This window comes from Candoia aspera, chromosome 6, assembly GCF_035149785.1.
Source record: "Candoia aspera isolate rCanAsp1 chromosome 6, rCanAsp1.hap2, whole genome shotgun sequence".
Taxonomy (NCBI): Eukaryota; Metazoa; Chordata; class Lepidosauria; order Squamata; family Boidae; genus Candoia; species Candoia aspera.
In genome coordinates this window covers 75,838,949-75,863,395 of record NC_086158.1, presented here as the reverse complement: position 1 = coordinate 75,863,395, position 24,447 = coordinate 75,838,949, and positions in this window count along the sequence as shown.

The window sequence follows — 24,447 nt, the reverse complement described above, 5'->3', positions numbered from 1 at the left end:
AATCAGGCCTGAGGAAGAATTTGAGTAATTTTTAAAAATGGCTGCTACTTGGTGTTTTAATTGATTCTAATCAATACATATGGGTGAAATACAGCCCTTCCATAGATAGGACTACTTCCATCAGCAGTAGTGGAAGAAGGGGGATTCCTCATTCTCCTGCAGCTTCCCCAGATGCCCTCAAAACTACCTCTGATGGATTAAGGGACCCTCCTGAGCAGACTTTTGGGGTCAGCATGGAGGAAGGAATTGTCTTCCTAGCCCAGAACCCTTCTGAGCCAGCTCGGGAGACAAACAGGAATTGTAAGGGGTTAAAATGAACAACAGCCTCATGTGGCGCAGAGAGGTAGGTGGCAGTATTGCTACCGAAACTCTCCCCACAACCCAGGTTCGATCCCAGTGGAAGCTGGATTATCTCTCTGGTAGCTGGCTCAGGTCAACTCAGCCTTCCATCCTTCCGAGGTTGGTAAAATGAGTACCCAGCTTGCTGGGGAAGGTGACGACTGGGGAAGGCAATGGCAAACCACCCCTTCATGGCTATAGTCTGCTATGAAAATGTTGTGAAAGGAGCGTCCCCCCAGAGGGTCAGACATGATTTGGTGCTTGCACAGGGGACCTTTCACCTTTCAAAATGAACAACTGTCCTTTCCTGGTCCTACTGGAAGGAGTTGAGTTACTGGAAGAACCTCACTGGATTTCACCCTTTAATAAGACCAACTAAAATATTCTGCCATTATTTTAGGCACCCTCTATTACAAGTGTGGGCCAGATCCAGAGAAATGGGCACAGATACTGAGAAATCCTCTAATGCTTACAATTATAAGGCTGTACACCAGCTTGATTGATAACTGGCAAATAGAGGGAGAAAATGTAGAAGCAGTGAAAGACTTTGTATTTCTAGGTGCGAAGATTACTGCAGATGCTGACTGCAGTCAGGAAATCAGAAGACGCTTAATCCTTGGGAGAAGAGCAATGACAAATCTCGATAAAATAATTAAGAGCAGAGACATCACACGGACAACAAAGGTCCGCATAGTTAAAGCAATGGTGTCCCCCGTAGTAACATATGGCTGTGAGAGCTGGACCATAAGGAGGGCTGAGAGAAGGAAGAGCGATGCTTTTGAACTGTGGTGTTGGAGGAAAATTCTGAGAGTGCCTTGGACTGCAAGAAGATCCAACCAGTCCATCCTCCAGGAAATAAAGCCAGACTGCTCATTTGAGGGAATGATATTAAAGGCCAAACTGAAATACTTTGGCCACATAATGAGAAGACAGGACACCCTGGAGAAGATGCTGATGCTAGGGAGAGCGGAGGGCAAAAGGAAGAGGGGCCGCCCAAGGGCAAGGTGGATGGGTGATATTCTAGAGGTGACGGACTTGTCCCTGGGGGAGCTGGGGGTGTTGACGACCGACAGGAAGCTCTGGCGTGGGCTGGTCCATGAAGTCACGAAGAGTCGGAAGTGACTAAACAAATAAACAACAACATAGGGCTGTACAGCTCCAGTAAAGGACATTTAAGCTATACTGAATGCTGCATTATGGGCCTTTGTTGCTATTTCTCTATAGATACCCAGCCTCTTTCCTTTAAGGTTTACATGGCTCAGTTTCATGTACATTTAAGTAATGATTATCTTCCTTTTAAATATGTATTTCTGAGACAAAAATACATTCATTTGTACTCAGGCTAGTGACTGGTTTTTTAATCTTTTTTTTGAAAAAAACAATGAGAATTATTATAGCTTTTATACTGTATGTGCAACTTTGGGCCAAGGCTGTATTTGAGCCTTGATCTGACTCAACTGTTCCTTTGAATTTTTTGAGCAGACCTCGCTTTTCTCCTGGTAACCTTTGATAGAGGAAGTCTACAGGACCTTGGAGAAGACTGGCTTAGGGGAAAAAGCTGAGCTCCAAAATAGAATTCTAGCATCCAGAACATAAGGTGTCCTGTTCCTTGAAAAGTTGTTGTGGAGAAACTGATACCTTCTTAATTGGATATATAAAAACTATCGCCTCCAAAGAAGAGTCAGTATTTAGTTAAGAAAGCATAAAGAATATTCAGATGGATAAATAGTTTAGGGTAAGACTCTTAACAAAATAGCGTGGCAAGCCCATTAGATGATACACAGGACTTAAAACTTCTTCCTGGGTGCACAGCCCTAAGTTTGTAAGTAGCTGCAGGCCTCCATTTCTGCCTGCGGAAAACTGCAACATGGGAGCTTCTGTTCCCCCCCCCTATTTTCTCATTCTCTCTCTCTCTCTCTAATCTTCTGACTCTTTTCTCTTCTCCAAACTTCAGAATCTCTTTCAGAAATTACATTTTAGAGAAATTTCAGAGACACTGTCTTAAATATTTTTCAGGGACACCGCACATCCTTTGTCTCATTTTACACCTTCTGACCTGAGTCATGATCTATCAATGATCTGCACTCACCATGATGCCATAATTAGGGTGCTATTGGCTGACTGAGTCTGCTGAGGGCACCCCCCCTCAGCCTCTTATATACACGTTTAAAATTTAATTTCCCAAACCTAAAAACATATCTGTATCGTGAAGTTTTCCCTTCCCTTCCTTTTCCTTCTTGTTAAGTTTCACAAAACTGAAACTAAGGTTAAAAATGTTCCCAGGTTCCCAAATCGTTCTCTTCTACTAACCATGAAAACAAAAACAAAAACACGCATGACTGAAATGAAGCTCAGAGGGGGCACTGTCACTGGTCTGTTGGATGCATTTTCTTACAATCCAGATTGAAGTTCTTATACAAGCAAGCAAAGGAAAATATTTTAAACGCTCCCTGGTTTACTGTAACACCAGTAAATTATGGTTCTTTTGAGTCATTTCAGTGGATATATTTGAAATCTAATGACCTAAAGGGACATAACCTCATTTATAATTTTTGAAAGCTCTTTCATTTCGACATGGCATTTATTTAATAACAAAGGTGCCTGTTAACCACACCAAAGCACCTATTTTCTCTTCTGCTTTGCATAAGGCTTTGAAAAACATGGACCTTCTCTTTGAAGTTTTAGACCCTATTTCACCCTGTTCTGCAGAAACCTCTCTCTTTCTCTCTCTCCTGGAATAACATGTGGCATGCAATCTTCCTGGGAGAGTTTTGACTCTGTATTGCAGTGTAGTGAATTGTTTGAGGCCACATCCTCAAAAATTAAAAAAAAAAAGAAAAAAGCTTTCCTCAGCAGACTTCATGTCCTTGACTAGATGACAGCAACTCAACCTTTTCTAAGGCCAAATAAATAACAAACTACATGGAACAATCCAAAGGCAGGCAGGCAGGCTTCTTTAACTGCATGGCTGATTGCCTTTTGGCCTGTGGCTTATTAGAATTATTATTGGGTTAATTATATCATCTCTTCTTGAGCTTTCTTCATTGCCTGCCCGACCAATTATCGGTTGGGTGATTTTGCTCCCAAGGCTGGAGAGAGACGTAATGGGAGTCATGCGGCAGCATTTCTTGAAGAAACAGCAGACTCTCAAAATCTCTTCCTCCTTCCTGCAATAATGAACGAAGTCGAAAGGCCTTGAGTGGGAATGCTCTCCATCAGTCCTGGGATTAGCAGAAAACCATCCCAGCATGACATGCACTGTCCCCTTTGCCTGTTCTGTCTCTCTGCTGGTCACTGCAGTTCCTTGACTTCTCAGGATTAGATTTTATAGAGTTTAGATTTTATAGATTTTATTTTAATAGATTGTGTAGACCCTGAGATTGCACTGAAGGCAATAGAAGGGAGGAAATACTACTTTAACACTAGCTTACATAAAGACAACTCAAACCTGTCTCATGGCCTGAGGACAAGTTGAAAACAAGATTATGGGGACATACAGGAGGGTCCAGGAGGGGGTCAGAGGGGCAAAATGATTAATGCAGTGTCATGCCTTTATTTATTTATCTAATTTATCCCCGCCCATCTCCTCCCATTGGAGGCCTCTGGGCGGTTTACAACAATCGATTAAAACCATCACAATAATACAAAAAGTAAAATACAGTAAAAAATACTATAAATAGAAATAAAAAATAAAGAATAAAAAATCCAAGCGGTGAAGCATCTAAAACAGTCCAAGTGTGGGAGGAGTGGTCTATAGCAACCATCCCCATGTAGCTCTGTTCCCCTCTCCACCCCAAGCGAGGCAGCAGAACCAGGTCTTCAGACTCTGCTGAAAGGCCAGGAGCGATGGGGCCAATCTCACCTCCGGGGGCAGCATGTTCCACAGGGCGGGAGCTACTGCAGAGAAGGCCCACTTCCTGGACCCTGCCAGATGAAATTCTTTTACAGACGGGGTCCGTAGCATGCCCTCTCTGCACGATTGGGTGGGACGGGTTGATGTAATGGGGAAGAGGCAGTCCCTCGGGTAACCTGGCCCCATGCCAGTAGGGCTTTAAAGGTGATAACCAACACCTTGAATTGGACCCGGAAGCAAACTGGTACCCAATGCAGCTCGCGCAGCAGTGGTGTTACATGTGCCCTTCTGGGGGCACCAAAAACAGCTCGCGCAGCTGCATTCTGGACCAGCTGAAGCTTCCGGATACTTTTTAAGGGTAGCCCCATGTACAGCGCATTGCAATAGTCTATCTGAGAGATAACAAGGGCATGAGTGACTGTTTGAAGGGCCTTTTGTATGTTGCACACATGCCCCCAAAGGGTGGAGCTTGCAATGCAGTGGCATGATGCTCTCATCAGTTTGATGGAAGTAGGAAGTAGAAAGCTTCTGTGGATGCTCAGGGATCAAGGGAAGAAGAAAAGGTTGCCAGAGTGTGTTTGTGCTGTCATTAGCTGCACGTTCTTTCTCTAAATAAGAATATGCATACATTCTTACCCTCTCACATTTTTTTTAACTTGTCAAAGGGATAAAATGGAGATGTGACTGTACAGAGAAAGCTTTGAAATTAAAAAAGGAAAGTTTAATGGAAACAGAGTTGCGTTTCTCTTTGATGTGGCCCACTCCTAGGTGACAAAGTAGAGTTACAGTCCACTATAGAACATTTGGGGGACTGGGAGGCACATGTGGTATTTGTAGGGTATGCCATTGGCAGTCTCGCAAAATGGTGCCCAGATGAGCAGAATCAATCACAATCAGCCCTGTTTTCCCCAGGGAAAGCCAGACTCCCGGCAAACTCTCTGTGCCCTCCTGGAGAAAACCTGCAGACTCACGGATCTTTTCCATAAAAAGAAAAGTTACAGTTGCTTTCTGTATGGTTTCACTGGGGAAATGGCGTGGGGGGAAGTGTTTATCCCTGGTGTCTTTGACTCTACTTTTTTTATTTTCACATCTAATTTGGCAGATGGGCAGTAGAGGAAGGAAGGAAGGAAGGAAGGAAGGAAGGAAGGAAGGAAGGAAGGGAGGGAGGGAGGGAGGGAGGGAGGGAGGATGGATTTCAGATTGTTACGGTGCTTCAAAAATCTGTGAAATCTCTATGACCAGAGAGTAAGTCAAAACATAGTTTTGGGGGCAGGGATGTTGGAGAGAATTAAAGTAATAGGACATAAACTTTTAGCCTTGCCACATGCTAGGCATCATTTTGAGCAGTAACAGTATCTGACCCTAAGAAGTATGATAATATGTGAATTGGGGAGGGGAGGGGCCCAGCTGGCCTTGGAATAAATCTCTTCCATATGGTTACCGCATACAGAGATTAAAAAAAATACCAACAACTCCTTGCTGATCCATTTGAATTGTGCTTCATGAAGGATGGGAGCTGTATAAAACATAGCCTTGCTAGTGTGATGCACTCTTTCTCAGGAACGCAGGGAGACAAGCAGGCGAATCATTTGTCAGAAGGGCACTAGAAGGGGCCTCTCAACTCCCACCACCTGCAGGCAGGCATGTTAAGCTTCCGGCCAGGAATTTCCCAGCATCCCGTGTCTTACTTGAGTTAGCCACTGGGAGAACAGCAATGCAGGCAAAGTGGCAAGTTGTGTTATCTTCTTTAACTAGCGTTGTCAACTGGGGGCATTTGTTGCACAGCTTTAATTTCCTGAGGTTTCTGAGAAGAGGAAGCAGCAGTAAGAGATCTGTCTGGAACAATGATTTGCTGGGATACTATAATGGAGGACAAGCCAAACCACAGCAATTTATAGTACTGGTACAGTTTGAAAGAAGGAAAGTGACTGAATTTTGCACCCATCGTACACAAAGAGAGACAATTAATACCTTGGGTTTATCAATAGCAGAAGCAAAAGTAGGGATTAACAAGCATTTCCCCCCACTTATTTACTTTTTATAACCAAGTCAATGCAAATTTTGTTTGCTATTACAAGTTCTATTTGCTGTTACTCCACTATCCCCACATGATTCCTACTAAGCTACTATCATTTCTTTCTCTTTAGGTTTTCAGAGTTTGTCAAGCAAATTGTCGAGACAAAGGATATGCTAGACCAGTGTTTCTCAACCTTGGTGAGTTTAAGATGGGTGGACCTCAACTCCTAGAATTCTGGGAGTTGAAGTCCACCCATCTTAAACTCGCCAAGGTTGAGAATCACTGTGCTAGACAATAAGTGCCATTGCTGAGGATGACTGTTGGAAGTTGCAGAGTTACTGAGACCAGTGCTGTGATATGTCACAGGTGTCTGCAGGGCAAGACAAGGTGGGGCAAGTTATGTCATATATGCTGTGATGTCTTCATGGAATTTATGCAAATTTATAACACTTGGGCAAAGAAATCCTGATCCACGTGACATCTTCATAGCTCGTACCAGGTGTCTAAGGGCACATCCATTAGGTGGGAAACAGAGAAATGGGTCACCTAATCATGGAGTGCTACATGGACTTCCTCACACAAAGTGGATGGTTCTTATGCAAATTGGGATACATTTACTAGTTTTGTGTGCCGATATTTGAACGCTTAAGTAGTCTTTCCATAGAATAGGAGATTTTGATGTTTGCAAAAATAACCTGAAAATCCTCAACCTTGAGAAAGTCATGATGCATTGGGAAGGATATTGGAAGGTGGTACAAAAGATCAAAATGTAGGATCACAACTCTATCCATTAGCTGCTGCCTTGTCTGAGCAGGAAATGATCTGAGGGCAATGACATGTTAATTTCTAAATATTTCTAAAGCAACTTCCAGTGTATCATTTCCTGAGCAGTAATTGTGTTAGTCTCTTCTGTTGGTCTTTTGCAGTGAATAGAGGAAGGTTCTTTGTCAAATTCTAAAGAGGATTTAGATGCCATATTTTATCTTTATCTTTTATTGATTTTATTGTGATTTCTTTGTTGTGAGCTGCGCAGAGCTGTTGAGAGTTGGCAACGTATGAGTTTAATAAATTATTACTATTTAAAAGATTTAGTTTTAAATTGAAAAACTCTCAGTCTTGTTCAGAATTACTAGGGCTACAGGAAGGAGTTGGTTAATGCCTTTTTCTTTAGAAGGTCTGCAGCTTTCAATATTGACTTCCAGACTAGTTCCTGCTAGAGAGATTTTCTGGGGGTTGAACATAATTATACTTATTTTGAGTGGACTTGATGGAAGAGCCCAGTATGGCAATTGGCTACCAAGGAACATGTACACACACCAACTGCAAATATGCATAATTTTTTTCTGTTTGGTTGACAGCTAGTACAAGGAAGGCTCCATGTGATGCTGTGAAACTCTGAGTGGCTTTTCCAGGCCCCGCTGCTGGGTCATTCAGACCTCAGCTAAAGCTTAATTGATAAAAACCAGCCATATGTTTTACCAGCCACGTATTTCTCTGATGTGGCAAAGAAAGGTACCCAAAGAGGTTAAATCAGTTTGCTAACGATTTCATTTCATAAGATAATTATGGAAACAAAAATGAAGAGTTCTCTCTTTTCCCAATCTTCTGTTCTTCAGACATGTGAGATTATCATTTCAATCCAGGGAAAAGCCAGTTGGAAAGCAGTATGAATGGAGCCACTTCCCCATTCAAGCACAGAAACTGTTAGCTCAGTGAGATAGTCCGGGCAAGAAGCAGAACCAGTACAAGCTGTATCTTTATTGTAAGGTTAAATTAACAGAGTGTTGCAAGACTGAAAGTATTTCTCCCCTCCTTTCCTTTTACGCTCTGGAAAACTAGAGAGGGTCCCTTCTGGAACCTTTCCCACACCATCCTCCCTTCTGTGGGCTGAGACATCTTTTACATGCCGATTGTCTCATCTGCAGCAATCCCTCCTGCCTTCCAGGGTCAATCCCACCTACCATTACAGAAACTGATTTGACTGGCTGTTGATGAAATGTCGTCTTCCGACAAGGGCTAATCTAGCAGGCTCAGAGAGAACGTGTGATGGGCTGCTCCGCCATCCAAGGAGGGGACAACACAGGAGAAACAGCTCAGGGGCCTCTTGCTGCTACCCACAAACTCAGATTGGCCGTCTGATGTGGTTACCTTACTCTGCTTACTGGTAGGACTGACCCTGGTTAGAGAATACTCTTGTTCTCTATAACAAAATTTCACATTGGTGAAAATGCTCTTTGGGCTGAGCCTGGAATGCATATCTTATTGCATTTGTATTTCCACGCCCTGTTTCTTTGAAGAAGTACAATGTCTTGCTCTAAAACTTGGGCATTTAACTTTTGCAGTCTGCTCCTCCCCATGGGCTGACACAGTGCCAGTGTAATATTATATATCATCCCAGGCTTATAGATCAAATATTTTTGTTCAGTATTCTTTTATGTATGTATTTTTCTCAAAGAAACAATTGTGTACTTTAAACTTCTTTAGTCAAACTTGGCGGATCATGAAAAAACTAAGCTGGGTCAGATCTGGTTAGTACATGGATGGGAGACCAGATGAAATTACAGTGTGGTAGGGTAGATTGAGAAGTAAAAAAACCAAAACAAAACACCCACGTTTGGGAAAAAATAATAATAAACCACTTCCATACTGTTGCCAAAAATACCTGCATGGATGTGTTCATGTTATGATCAGAAGACAAGCCTGGCTTAAGGAAGGCATTACCTCCCACCTGCACTCAAAATCACAGATCTTATGGGATTCCTTTTCTAGAGATAATACTTTGTTCCCATCCTACCTCACTCCATTTGCCCTTACATTTGGACACAAAGTAATTTTCAGTTGAATTGACAGTATCATCTCATTCCAACTATTGCTGATTTGGCCTAGGTTGGAAGTGTGTCAGGCTGTTGCCAGATTTTTAGCTTAGTGGATTATTTTATTTTAAATCAGTGCATTGGAAGCAATAGTGGCAGGGCAGGGGAAGAAATGAGCTATGTCAGTCCTTTCAGGATAAGAGAATAGATTTGGATCTCCTGCACCCATGGAAAGTTCCTTTTTAGGCCTAATGCTTGCTCCTGCTGGTGAGAATACTATCAGCCATAGCTTTCCACTACTGAAAAAAAGACCATTGGGTCAAGCAGACGAGTTCCAGCTGGTAGAGTTCCCTACTGGCTGCTGATCCCTTCTGACCCATCTTAACTCCCCCTCCCCCCTCAGCAGATCTGGAAGCTGTTAGATTACTTCCTCCCTCCCCCTGTAAGCAGTCATTGCTTCATACAATATCTCTGTTTAGAGTTGTACCCTATTCATAGACCACACAGCCCAAGAGAAAAAGTCATATGACCACATTATAGGAAAGCACCAGTTAAGTGTGCCAATGTAATTGGATTAAGTATCCAAAGAATACATTATTTTTATCTATATTTATTAATTATTGTAATTGTATTTTATAGAGAGTATTTTTATATATTGTAATTATTTATTGTTTTATTGACTATTCCAGATCTGCTGGAAGTAAACTTGTTGTAAACTGCCCAGAGTCCCTCTGGTGGGAGGAGATGGGCAGTGACAAATTAGATAGATAAATAAATAAATAAATAAATAATATGAAATGACAACAGCACCTCATCAAATTAAAAAGTGAAACATGTTATCTGGAGATAAAATAGAGGCTCCTTATCCACTAAAATGTAAGGCTGTATTCCAGAGACAATCGTATTAACCATTAAGTAAGAAGGAATGCAGAATTTCTGCATAATGGAAAGAGGCAATGTGGAACCTCCATGTCTTCTGGATCATGACTTGCATCAGCCTTACTCTGTCTGGGTTATGGGAGCTCTATGGCGGTGTACTAGATTGTCTATCCTAGTATATAGGATAGAATATAAGATATTCTTTCACCCTATCATTCATTTCCCCCATTCTCCTTCTTTGCAACCAAGCGAGTCCACAGTTCTCGAATCTGCAGAAAATGTATTGCTCTCCACTGGTGATCCCCATATTGTCACAGGCAAGATGCTAGAAATGGCCCTGTCCTTACTTCTTGAATACAGAGCACACCAAGGATACCTATTGGTGGATCTCCTCAATTTTGTTTCCTCCCTTCCCACCAAATGTTACTAACTGACAGGAGAACATCCACTTCAACCAGCATTCCCCATCCTGATATTCTCCAGTTGTATTAGGGCAATGGTTCCTTTGGGTACTATGCCACTGGCCAAAATTGGGTGGGAATTCTGGGATCTGTAGATCCAAGACATCTGGAAAGCACCAGATTAGGGAAGGCTGACTGAACTCTTATTCTAAGAAAACTACAGTCTGACTGTCAAACTCATGGACCGATGCAAGCAATATTGAAATGAGTGAACTAATGCTAGAGCTGAAGTTGGGGGAATTCAGGTGTTCCTCACCATCACTACCTAAGGACCAATTCAAGAATTTGTTGTATATGTGAATTTGTTTTCTTGCATATACTAGTGGATATGCAAATAAACAAAGCATATATAGGTTTTATTCTGTGCCAGTCTTGAATAGTTTGACTGATGACCATGTGTTAATCTGACAATCTCCTTAGAGAGGATACATGAGAAAGTGCTGATTCCTGCATTTACCAGCTATTCCCAGCCATGTGTGTTTTCCATCAACACTCATGGTGGTATCATGCCTGTCCCGAGCATGACCACAGATGGATCCTGCAATGGGCTAGAAGTAGGTAAAGTCCAGTGACATGGATAAGCCTTAGATAAGCCACTGAAGGACATCCTGCCACCACAGGACCTGTTGTAATTTACTATACTGGTGTGGACTCTTCTAAAACAACCATCCAAAAATCAATTACTGCATGCAAACTCTTTGCAACTTCTGGGAATATAGTTGAATGATTGTACTCTCTAATCATAGGATGTTCCTGGAGGATTTGTAGCTATATGTTATGAATATGATGCTGAAGTGTTATGTTTGTCTGTCCTTAGTGTTTTTGGATCTGAACACAGGTAAACACAAAGGTTCCCAAAAGTTGAGCTTGATTTCTAATTACTACATGGACACATCCATTCATAGAGTTTCCTTGGCAACAGTATGGAAGTGATTTTGACCAGTCAAAGCATTATTCAAATGCATTATTTGGTGCTATTTAATGGCAAACTATAACAATAGATGCCTCTACCACTCTTCAGTTTAATGCTTTGATGGCACTTCATACATTAATAAAGTTCATACATAAATAACTTCTCTCTAAAACTGTTCTTACAAGTGGTGATTACAAACGCTCAATTTTGTTCTAGCCCTTCCCTCCCTCCCTCCCTCCCTCCTTCCTTCCTTCCTTCCTTCCTTCCTTCCTTCCTTCCTTCCTATTCCAGATTGGAAGTCTTCTCCCCTTTTTTACAGTGTGCAAGAGTGAAACTATACATAACTCAAGGCATGTACTGTAGTGAGAGAATGTTTATTATTATTATTTGGGTGATTTACAGTTATTTTCATAATTACAATCTTTTGTTCATATTTGTTTAAATATAGTTCATTTGTATTTTGGAAATCAATATTTTCAGAGGGGAAAAACACAGAATTAGCTCCAAATGAAAATAAAAATAGAAATCTGAACTTTAAAAATATTTATAACTGGTGTTTCTCCATTTTTTTTTTTTTAAAAACCCTTGGGATTAATCAGTAAATGAATGTACTTTCTCACACTTGACTTATCTTTCTTGCTCCTTCTCTGTCAGGTTGGCTAAAATACAAGGCCGAAAAGCTGACTGAAATATGTAAATATAATTCATGGGGTTGAGGTTGAAGTAAGAAGATTTTTGAAGTATTTTAAATATCTCCTTTTTCCTTTCTGTGTCTGCCAGTCCCTCTTGCCTGTAATATCAATGGATTCAGATTTGGCACAACAGAGGTATGTGACTCTTTGGGCTGATTCATCCAGTCTGTTACATATTTTTCAGCATAACAGCTAAATTTGGGGGCTTTTTGAAAAATACAATAACCAATTGACTTGACATGGCTTTTCCAGCAGGTCTTGGAGACAGATGATTCATGAAGCGCTCCCTCTTATAGCGTGGTGTTCTATTTTTTGAATCAACTCTATTTATCATCCCTAGCATGGCACTGTGAATTATTACTCGTTCCATCTTTATGCTTCATTTTTAATCTTATTTTACAGAATAGGGTATGTAAGCCATTCAGAGGCAGTGACAAGTTGAGTGGCATATAAACCTAGTAAATAAATCAGTACAATAAAAATAAATAAATGCAATTCTAAATTCAGATTTGAGGCACGAGGCCAAATGGAAAAAACTATCAGAGATGATTTCAATGTGCTTGGAACCCCTTAATAATGGTTTGGTTGATATGAGACAAAATAGATCAAAATTGCACAATGAATACTGGGCTTTGTTTGTAGACAATTGGAACTTTAAAAGCAAAACGTTTAATATTTGTTTACTTTAGAGAGCAAAGGGTGACATTAACGATATCTTAACTAGTAGAAACATGAACATGGACTGGTAGACTCTGCTCCTAATACTGTGCCTACATGTAGACTGCATGCAAAATAAGAGAGAAGGGGGGAAAGACTACCAGTAGCCCTGCTTCCTGTTGAAGGGGACTTCTGCAGGTACACAGGTATGAGGTGCAAAGGTCTTCTACTCAGGTAGGAACCACCTCTGATCAGGATTTCTGACAGGGAAAAGGACCTAGCAGATATATCTGTATCATGCTGAGGGTCTATATATCACTGCAATAGTGAATTTATAGTGCCAGCATATATCAATGCAAGGGGCAGGGTATTAGCTATAACGCTGTTCCTTGGGAGGTAATCTAGAATCTTTTGCAACACCACTGCTGGGAGAACCACATTCATGGTGAGAATTTCATGGATTGTGAACAGGCTAAGTAGTAAACATTTACCTGGCATTACTTTGAGTGATTTTCTTGACAGATAAAATCAAAATTGCTCTTTGTCAAGGAAACCACAGTTTCCAAGATGATGTCATCGGGTCTCTGTAGACGTTTCAGCTGTTATTTTTCCTCCTTCACTTCTGAGAGCAGAACAGTCTCTCAGCAACATATCCTCCAGCAGTCCCATGATATAGCAAGGGACTGACTGCAGCTCTGGAGCCTGGAATGCCAGACCAGGTATCTTCTGGCCTACAGGCTGAATCAACCCTGTGAGGCAGTTTCCTGAGGGGCCTGCCAGCTTCTAATATTGGTCCCAATCTCCTTTCTAGATTCCTTCACTCCTTCTGGATGGGAAGACCTACCTCCCACCAAAAACTGATCAGAGATAATAGCTTTTCCTGTCCTGCACTCTTGTGCAAGTAAAAGTCATTTTACTGGGGGAGGGGGTCATTTTCTGATGGGGGAGATAGATGCTTCTGATGGAGGAACTAATTCTCCCTGGATGCAGGGACTTGCCATTAAACATTCATATTATGGGGACATCTAGATATTGGAGCATGGTGTGAAGTAGGAAAGATCAATTCTGTCTTGTTTAATTTTGGGGGGTGGGGTCAAAATTCCAATTTACCAGCCACAAATTCTGTTTATCTCTTTTGCCTACAAACTCAGCTGAACATTTTTAATGAATATTCCCACACAAATGTATGCATGTTTCTCCTTATACTTTTCCTCATATTAGTCCTTTTTTACTTACAATCTTTCCACAGTAGATGGAAAAGCTTTGTACGCTGTTCTTTGCATATTTCTGAGAGCCATTGGCTGCTTCGCAAAACTTTCAAAAACTGTATTCTACCATGCTCCATGTTTCATATTTCCTATATGTTTGAGATGCCCCAAATCAATTTGTCTGTAAAATTGCACACCACCCTAGTTCACCTGTCTTTCTGATCCCCTTTTCAAAACTCTATTACGATGATTACAGTAGATAAATTGCTAGACTAATATATACTGCTATCTTTATAGCTCATAGGAAATGAGAAAAGGTTCTTTGTTGCAGTTTTACTCAAGATTGCTGGGCTGTTGGCATTTAACTTTGAGGAGAGAGAGGGACAGAGAAGGAGGAAGGGTGGGACCGGGAACAATGAGGCTTTTTACAGAGTGGAGCATTTGATGAACACAACAAGGAGACATTGAAGAAGTACTGCAGATATGTATGGCCCAGCTAAGTGCTTTCTCTGACTATAATTCCAAGCTGTTAGGATGCCATCTGGCTTGTTGGCCTTGCAGCTGATGGAAATGAGCCCAGATTTTCCAATTCTAGATTTGGTCTCCCCGTTATTTTTCAAAATTAAAACAGATGATAAGCAAGTCCAAAAGATTTGCATGGTCATCAACGGGCATGACAGATATTCACATAGTTTAGCGCATGCGTTTGGGCTGCCCTGAGTCACCGAGTAGCAGAGTGATTGTGTGAGGTTTTGGCTGCAAGAGAGAGAGGCCTTAATAAGGCACAATAATAGTTTAAAAGATGGGGGATAGGCAGCCACACGCACCCAGTGTCAGTCTTTTGTTGCTGCTCTTCATGCCCCTGCAAATCACACTGCCCAATTTTTGGCAGCAAAGTTTTAAGAAATAGTGGCATTATTTTCTGCTGTTTTCTCACAGGAAAGAAAGGGGGGTGGGGAAGGCCTTTAAGCTTCTTTAGAGACCTACCACAGATCAATCTTCCTTGGAATCTCAGCCTCACCAAGTTTAGTAATATAACCACATTTCTGCCTTGGTTGAAAAAAAAAAGTTGTGTCCCTGGTCTCACTGTAAACCTAGAATCCATTTTGCACTGCTAAATTAAGCATTAGGCTGGGGATGCTGTGGCAAAGCATTCTGATCCTAAGTATAAGCGTCCTGAATAAGGGAGAACTTTCTACAGTTTTGGCTACACACCTAATACCTACGGTCTCAGGCTCAAGTACATATCCTAAAATGTTTTTTCATGAGCTAAAAGCATCAACTTCAGAGGGTCATTCCCATTTGCCACTGAATCATGACCTCCAGATAAAGCAAGTTCGGTTGAAGGAGTTGCCCTTGTGGGCTACATGTTGCCCATGTGCCCACCAAAACATCTTTTACCCTTCAGATCTGGAATCTTGAACATCTCTAGAAAGCAAGTCTCCAGTACAGACTGAGTTGGTCATCCTGGGATTGCAATTGCCAAAGTCGAAGCAAATGAAGCTGATAAATGCAGTAAGACTTTTTTTTTTAACCATCACTATTTATGCTAATCTTCTTACCATTTTGTCATTAGAGTTTGAGAAGGGCTATTGCTAAATGGCAGAGCATCTACTTTACATGCAGAAGGCCTCAAGTTGAGTCACTAATGTCTCCATTTAGGACTGTAAATGGCACTACAGGTAGTCGTTGTTTAGTGACTGCCTCATATAGAGACCATTTGCAGTTACAACCATGATGAAAAAGTAACTTTATGACCAATCCTCTCGCATTTATGACCTTTGCAGGTCTGTAAAGCAAAGGAAAGCTGAAGTAAGATCCTAAGGACAGTCACGGTTTTACTTAGTGACTACTTCGCTTAATGACCGAGCTGTCAGTCCCAATTGTGGTCACTAAATGAGAACTACCTGTACTGCTTTGAAGGCCTGGAGAATTGATCAGAGGTGGTGGATAGTATATCAAAGAAGCATCCTGTTTTTCTATTTAGTACCTTATGTATATGATTCCATTCCACAAAGAGAGGGAAGGCTGGTCTAGAATCTTTCTTCTCCCCACCTGCTTCCATGTTTTATCACTAGCTCATTCTGTATGCATTAGGGCCCAAAAACTCAAATAGAAAGCCGATAGCCACTCCTGACTTTTTTTTTATTAAAAAAAAGAAGGAAACGAAACACTACAGAACTGAGCACATGTCATTTCAAACTCACTGAAATCATTTCATCCTCATGACTGCAGAAATAAAATTAGTTTGCCTGCCCTGCCATATTTACTCAGGCACAATCATTATTTTACTGCCGAACAGGGGAATCTAGTTTAAAAGTAATAAGAAGTCAATTTTATACATACCCAACTCTAGGGGCAAAATATGCCTCAGTTTTATTTTTTTGATTATAAAAAAGAAAGGATGCTGTATTGAACAATATCATCCTGGTGGGCCCCAGCATATCCATGTTGGCTCAGCTGCCAATGCCTGCTTGACATTCTTCCTTGCTATTCTTTCTCTGATGTTAAGGCATTGCTTGGGTTGCTTGTGAATCTGTGTGGTCCAGACACAGCTACACCAGTATCTCCTTCCTGGGCATCTTGGTTGCTGAAATCCATTGAAGGAGTTGGGACATGACTTGGATGAGTCTTTCCCAGTCTGGGTGTTCTCCTGAGATGTGGACATCAACTCCCAGCCTTCCCAGGGAGCAAGACCATTGCCGTGAAATATCTCTGTAGACTTGAATCGTAACAAGGATGTATCAACTGAAGGGCCCAGAGCCATATGCAGCCTCTGATGTATTTGGTGCCGTTCCAGAGCATCTGCAACATTTGCCACTAAATGTTTCATGTGACACAAGAAGAAAAAAAATGTCATTTTTAACATTAGAAAAGGGGGAACTTTATTAAAGACACAATTTTGTGCTGCCCACAAACTTTTCTATCTTATCTCCACCTACTTTTTGGCAGGGCAAAGGGTGTTGGACAGTTACTGTGGGTGATTTCCAGTTTAGTTTGAATCCAGCACAGTCCCAGTCAATCTTTATATCTGGATCGGAGCAAGCACATTCTCCACTCAGCCCAGCTAGAAAAATATGTAGCCTGATGTTTAGTTATTAAATATCATCAAACTTTTAAAAAGTTAACTGGGAAAAATGAAACAACAAGCAGGCAAAATCAAAAAAGGGAGAGAGAGAAACAGATGAACAACAGGGAAGAGATAAAAAGGCAGAGGATTTTAATAATAACTATCTACATTATCTATATGTACAGACCTAAAAGTACAGAAATTTCCAGAACTACTGGAAACAATATTGTGGATAATTAGCATGGACAGTCCCACAGGGAGTGGTCTTTGGTTATACCAGCCTTAACCTTTTTTTGTATATCACAGCAGCAGAATAAAAATGGAAAGGAGGACATTAGGTGATCCCTCCTTTATTTTGCACCATGAAAGAAATGATTTGGTGGGTGGAGATGACATATCCAACATATGGGACAAACTTGAAAGGGTCTGACACTACTGTGCTTCAGCTCTGGGAAAAGGCTGGCTTAAACTTAGGGACAGATGTGGTGGAACTATGCCCAGAGCTGGCTCTAGGGCAGGGTTCCTCGACCTTGGCAGCTCTAAGCTGTGCGGACTTCAACTGGCTTTGCTGGCTGGGGAATTCTGGGAGTTGAAGTCCGCACAGCTTAGAGTTGCCAAGGTTGAGGAACCCTGCTCTAGGGAGTCACATAGAAGATTTTCAGCAGCTGTTCTGCTACAGCAGGGTTTTTCAATCAGGCTTCTGTGGCACCCTAGGGTTCCATGAGAGGTCAGTTCCCTGGGAGATCACGATTTCTTTAAAAAATTATTTCAAATTCAGGCAACTTCACATTAAGGAGGTAAGTTTCATTCTTTATTTTTAGTTTAAGAACACTGTGAATGCATATATATAGACCTACCCGTGAAACGAATGTAATAATTTTGTAACTTCTGGCCTCTATTTGAGCCTGAATGTGCAGGGGTTCCCCAAGGCCTGAGAAATATTTCAAGGGTTCCTCCAGGGTCAAAAGGTTGCAGAAGGCTGTGCTAGAGTGATGCACTTTGTACTCACACCAAAATCCCTATCCTGGTGTCAGGGATGAGTGTAACAAGCCAGGTTCATCTTTTTAGCTGAAGGCTCTAGTGGCACAGGGGCTGAATTGGAGAGCAAGCTCCCTTTCTTTTTTAGTTCTCTGAAGGAAGACTGGAAAGTGTAGGAAATTGGCTGTGGAGGACAGTGGATCTTTAAGCTGTGAGGAGACAGAAGTGCCTCTTTGATCAAAAGACTTTGGGAATATTGGTGCTTAATGGAAGCCAGTGGCTACCTGGTTATTTCCTTTGGGCCCCATTCCCAGTGTGATGCTCTGTTTTGCCAAGGTCTGAAGCAGAAGGAGAGCAATGTCTATTTGGAATCCAGGGACCCAAATTATACTACTTATTACGTAGCAGGCAGCCAGTGGCACTCCTTTTGTATTTTGGCAGTGGGAATACAGCATCTTGATTCATTCTAGCAGTGTTTCTCAACCTTGGCAGCTTGAAGATATGTGGACTGCAACTCCCAGAATTCCTCAGCCAGCATAGCAATTCTGGGAGTTGAAGTCCACATATCTTCAATTTGCCAAGGTTGAGAAACACTGCATTCTAGGATCACCATGCATAGGTTAAAGAGACCCTTAAATCTTCCCTTTAGTCCTCCAGACTCTCAGAAGACGATCAGCAATGTTTATCTTACTCTGATTAATCTCTTTAATTGGTGTGAGATGGGGAATGATTGAAAATGAGGTTGATGTCACAGGAAGTCTACTGCTATGTATCCATGCAGGGCCATCCTGATCAGGCTGGGCTCCTTTGTATGTTTTAGCCTAAAATAAAATTGAGCAGAGTCAGCTGCACACTATGGAAAATAAGAGGTTTGCTTGATGCAGGGTAGTTTTGGGATGGGAAAGTTGTTGCTCATTTAAACAATCCACCATCTGTTACTCAGGCTTATTGTCACTCAGTTACAGGAGTTGATGGGTGGCCTTTTTAATGGAGCAAGTTAATCTACTTGGATGTTTTTAGGTTTTTTCTCCATGGTGGACCTTTGGAGGCAGTTGTGCGCATGCTAAGACTGTGCATAGCCTCCACAATTTGCCACCATTTTTAATACACTGTAGGGAAGCCCTGAAAAACAGAAGATCCAATAGAAGAGAATGTATGTAGCCCAGGGCTGAACGGTGGAGTCCTTGGTGCTCTCTGAGCTTGGTTGTTTGCTTGCAGACATTTCATTATCCCACTAGGTAACAGGGAGCAAACCCCAAAGTGACTAGCACTGATGATGTTACCTAGTCAGGTAATGAAGTGTCTGCAAGCAAATAACCAAGCTCCGAAAACAGAAGATGTCTGCCTCCCCAAACTAGCCTTTTATACGTGACAAGACTGTCCCTATAGGGCAGTGTTTTTCAACCTCAGTGATTTTAAGATGTGTGGACTGGCTGGCTGGGGAATTCTAGGAGTTGAAGTCTACATATCTTAAAGTTGCTAAGGTTGAGAAACACCACCATAGGACATGATTGCCCACTCTACTGTGGCTGTTATCCATACCAAGACTGTTGGTCTAGCCACCATCAGTCCTAGCCTTAGAGCAAGCGGGGAACTTATGATGCTTCCCCAACATTTGTTGCTGAAAGGTGTTTTTGTTTAAAAAATAGTGAACATCCATACTAGAGATGAGGGGAAATGCCACCCTCTCTGGAACCTGTTTCACCACAGATGAATGGTGCTGAAAATGATCCTTAAAATGTTATATGTCACTAGATGTAGTCGTTGATTTATGACCATTCATCTAGCAACCGTTTGAAATTACAACAGCCCTGAAAAAAGTGAGTTATGACCAGTCCTAGCACTTACAACTGTTGCAGCATCCCTGTGGTCACAACATCAAAATTCAGGCGCTTGGCAACTGGCATGTCTTTACATCCTGAGGTCATATGATCACCATTTGTGACCTTCCCAGTTGGCTTCCGATAAGCAAAATCAATGGGGAAACCGTGTGATTCACTTAACAACCACATGATTCACTTAACGACCACCACAAAATGTTGTAAAATTGGGTGCAGTCACATGGTGCCTTGCTTAATGACCACACTGCTTAATGATAAATTTTCTGGTCTCCCTATTGTGGTTGTAAGTTGAGGACTACCTGTAACCAGTGATCTTTCTTTCCTGTTAGGAATTAGGGCTAGTATTGGTAACAGAACCCATCAATTATGAATATGTAGCCTTTACCCTTTTTATTAGAGGCCGTGAAATCAATTTGATTGTATATCACATCCAATCAGTTTTGAAAAAAGAGCAAACTATTAAAAATAAAAGTCGAAGAGATCTACATCAGTGCTTTTTGGCAATAAGCAAGATTATTTTATTTGAACTCATCTTATTTTTGCCTTTATTCTCTATCCCAGTCTTTTTATTGAAATCAGCTTAAAGGGAAAATCTTTGGTCAGTTGTCAAAAGAAGAGAGAAACTATTCCTGAAAGATTAGATGACTATCATTTGTTTTCAGCAACAATTTATCCAAGATCCTTCATGTTAATTCATGTATGAAAAAGCAACATAAGGACTTCCCTTTATGCCTCAAGGAAAGACTGCATGGAAATAATGGTAACAATAACAGCAATAACAATAAAAATAATCCTTTTGAGTCAGTCTCTCACTTTTATTTGTTCCAAAGTTTTAAGCTGGATAATGGTCACCTTTTGCAAAAGACGAATCTCTGCTGACATTTATTAAAGGAAAAGAGTAAAACTGTGGATGCATTTTAATGAGGGATATAAATAGCATCTACATAGCAATCTATTCTGCCTTTAAGGCTGAAGTACAGCTAATAATACGCACACACTCATACCCTCACACACACACACTCATACTCTACAAAGCATTGATGAACTCTTGAGTTTTTTTACTAGAAACAGCCAATTGGGAATTAGAGTTATTTCTCTATAACAGATGTGGAGATTAAAGTTCATTGGAATAGTGTTCCCATAGCAAGCTCAGCATGTATTATTCTTAAGGAGACCAAGAGAAGTCCTACAAGAGACTGTGAAACAGCTAATTTTATTATTCAGAGGAAATCAAAGGATGGGAGCAAGGGAGAATTAACTCTTTCTGAGCGATTATTTCCAACTTTTGTCTTTTTCGCTCCTAAGATCTGCTGTTTATGTTTCTCATTAGACACAAGAGGTTTGGTTCTCATATGGATGCCCAGAGAAGCCAGTCAATATGGACTGGTCTGCTCATCCCTTTTTATCATCGGTGTAAAAATTCATTTTAAACAGATGTTCTTTCTAAAATTACCCATTTGATGGGGCTCAAAGCATGGCTTTCTGGAAGTGAATCCTGGGGGCTGATAATAAATCAAGCCGTGCCATTTTGAATCCTTCCTGTAAACAATTTCCACCAACCCTCCCTCCCCCCACCCAATATTTTGAGCGCTTTAGATTGTATAGATTAGAGCAACTTCAGATGCCATGAAAATGATTCCTCCACTTTGGGTAGTGGGTCTTAAAGTTGACCATACAGAGACAGATGTATGGATGAAGTTTTAACCTATGTTCTTTGTCTCTGATGTGTCATACTGTATTTGACAAGAAAAAAACTTGACCAGAATATGATGGATAGAAATTATTTAAAGCTGTTTTTCTCAGGTTGAGATGGTGTCAGTGGGCTTTTCCATGGAATGGTGAAATAAATAACAATGCCAAACAAATGTATAAAGATATGTTAATTGAAAGCAGATTCAAATGTTTTTAAAGGTTGGGTATGGGAAGGAGGGAGAAATCAGGAAAATTAAGAGTTGGTCCAATTCTGATTCAAATGGGAGAATTTAAATATACTGTAAGCCACATAATCTATAACAATGTTTTTCAACCTTGGTGACTGGAAGATGTGTGGACTTCAACTCCCAGAATTCCCCAGCCAGCTGGAGTCCACACATCTTCCAGTTGCCAAGATTGAGAAACACTGATCTATAATGATAATTTATAAGACAATTTGCATTGTAAGGGGGGGAGGGAGGTAAGTGAAACAGTCTGAAACTATTGCAGATAGTATCAGTAACATGAAACATGTATGATCCAAAAAATAAATCCTCTGCAGGCAACCATTCCTAATTACATTAATTTTATTTGCACTGCTTTTTGGTGTATTATCAATGACATTTACAACAGGATGAGCAAACAACTAGGTTTTAAAGAAGCAAGGAAAGAAGAGGCTCATTAAATAAGCCACAGCAGGGATGTGTGAATGCCCTTCTTCCCCACCCACTCCTTCTTCTAATATAGACCTGGGAATTGGACTGGGTCTTCCCACTGCACCCCAACTGTTCTTCCCTGAACTAAAGGTCATTGGGGGGTGGGCCAAACCTCAAGTCTGGAGGAGCTGCTCAAAGCAAGAGGAGCCCTCAGAAGTAGATCTTCTTGTATACCTCCGATGGCAGCTCAACTTGACTTTGGCTGCCCGTCTTTCTCTTTGGAAAGGCACCTGTGCAGAAGCTGCAACTGGAGCTCTTACAAGACACAGCTCCTGGTGACCTTAGCTACTCTGTGTCTCTCACTTTTAGATAAGGCATGGGAGATTCAACAGTGAGCCATCTTGTGGGTACTCTCAGAGGAAGTAGTTCTTGCCAGGCATGGCAGGAGGAAGAGGGGGCTCTGGGAAAGGGAGGAAGAGATTTGATGGGAGGGAGATAATTTTTGCTTGTCTCCTCATAGGCTGGATGGGTTGGCCTGCTTGAATAGGTTCACTTCCATAGCTTCTTAAATAGATATATTGCAAACCCTTAACTTCTCAGGTGGTCTTCCCCAACCTGGCATACTCCAGAGAGGTTGGAGTTCAACACCTAAACTTTTCTGCTACTTCACTGGGAGGCCAGGGAGAGCAGCTGTGAGATCTAGAAGCATCATGAATGGAAAGGTTGATAAAACAGTATCATCTTTATAATACTGATGATTTGAAGATCAATAGCAAGGAAGTCATCAGAATCATTTTTGTTAAAAACAAAAGAAACAGTGAGCCAAAATGATGGGAATTCCACACACAGATATAGCTAAGCAAACAAGATTGGGAATTTGCCAACCTCAAATGTTAAGAGATTAACAGTCTCAGAAGGTAATGGAGGGTTCTGGGCAGGGTTGTTTGAAAGAGATGGACTATCAGATGCAGTGATTGCAAGCTATTCAGATATGGAAAGCAATTTCTCTTCCCTTTCCTTCCACACCCTCCTGCAAATCTTTGCCCATGAGAAGACTCCTGGACTAATTTGTATATGAACTGAATACTGTGCTGGTAGAAGCATGATTCAATCCTTGCTTGCAATGAAGGGGTGGAAATCTCATATCCTTTCATTAGTAGAGGCTATGAGATTGGCCTTGATTTCAAGTATGAAACACATCTTCTTAAATGTATAAAAGAATTAGAGCAGGGGTGGGGGTTGTGTTGCTATAGTAGCTGGATGCTTTTTTGCCTGGGAAAGAACCCATGAGAAATTCATACTGACTCAGCAGCAGGAATCTGTTCCTTCTGGGCTGCTAGACACACTCACAAAGTGTGGTGCTTCCTGCATTCTCCCTTGGTGAGATGTGGACTTACTTTACACCGCTCAGCTTCTCAAGTTTCTAATTTTCAATAATATCACCTATCCTGTGTGGTTATTGTCCTTGTTGCTGGAACTGGAGTGAAGGGCTCCAAGTCTGACAGCAACAATCTACTAAATTTCAGAAGGACCATTCAAAATGTGTGTAATTCAAAAGTGTGAAGAGAAAGAAGAGCAAATTCCCAAAAGGGACTACATTATGTCATAACAACTCAACTGAATGTTGTGGTATCTCAAAGATTAATTATGGCTTGAGTTGCTTGAAGTAAAATCATTTCAGCTTTCTGCAGTGTGCTGTCCCCCAATTGTGTAATCTTTAAACTTCAACCAGCATGGTCACTGGTCCCAAGTTGGGGATTATGGGTAATGAAGTCTTATACATCTGCAGGACACCAGGTAAGGAAATGCTGTCTTGCTGTCTGAAATTACACTATCTGGAGTGAGCATTGCAATGTTTATTTATTTATTTGGTTTCTATAGCTGCCCATCTCAACAAGTGACTCTGGGCCATGTACAGTCATAAGAACATAAAACAATTAAAACAATATGAATAAATATATATGGTTGCTGAGTAAAACTATTGCCATAGATGTTAATATAGCCAAGAAAAGGGGCCCTTACACACTCAGGGCCCCAGTGAATGATCAACAAGGGCTACACTTTGCCCAGCCCATTCTCCTTATTTTCTAGGAAGTGTTTCTGGAATGGCTCTATTAACAGTGATTAGTGCTAACCTGCTTAACAAAGGATGAAAAACTAACATCCATTTTAGATCCTGGATTAAAAGTAGGAAGGAAGTTCTGTTATCTCTAGTTGCATTCCACATTTCTGCAGAACTAGTGGTTACATTGGTGGGACCATTAATGCTTCTGAAGGAAAGAGATGGAAGGTGTGAGTGTGTGTGTGTGTATGTGTGTGTATTGATTCATTCCCAACTGCTTAATCTTACTTATTAATCAGAAATGCTCCATCTCCAC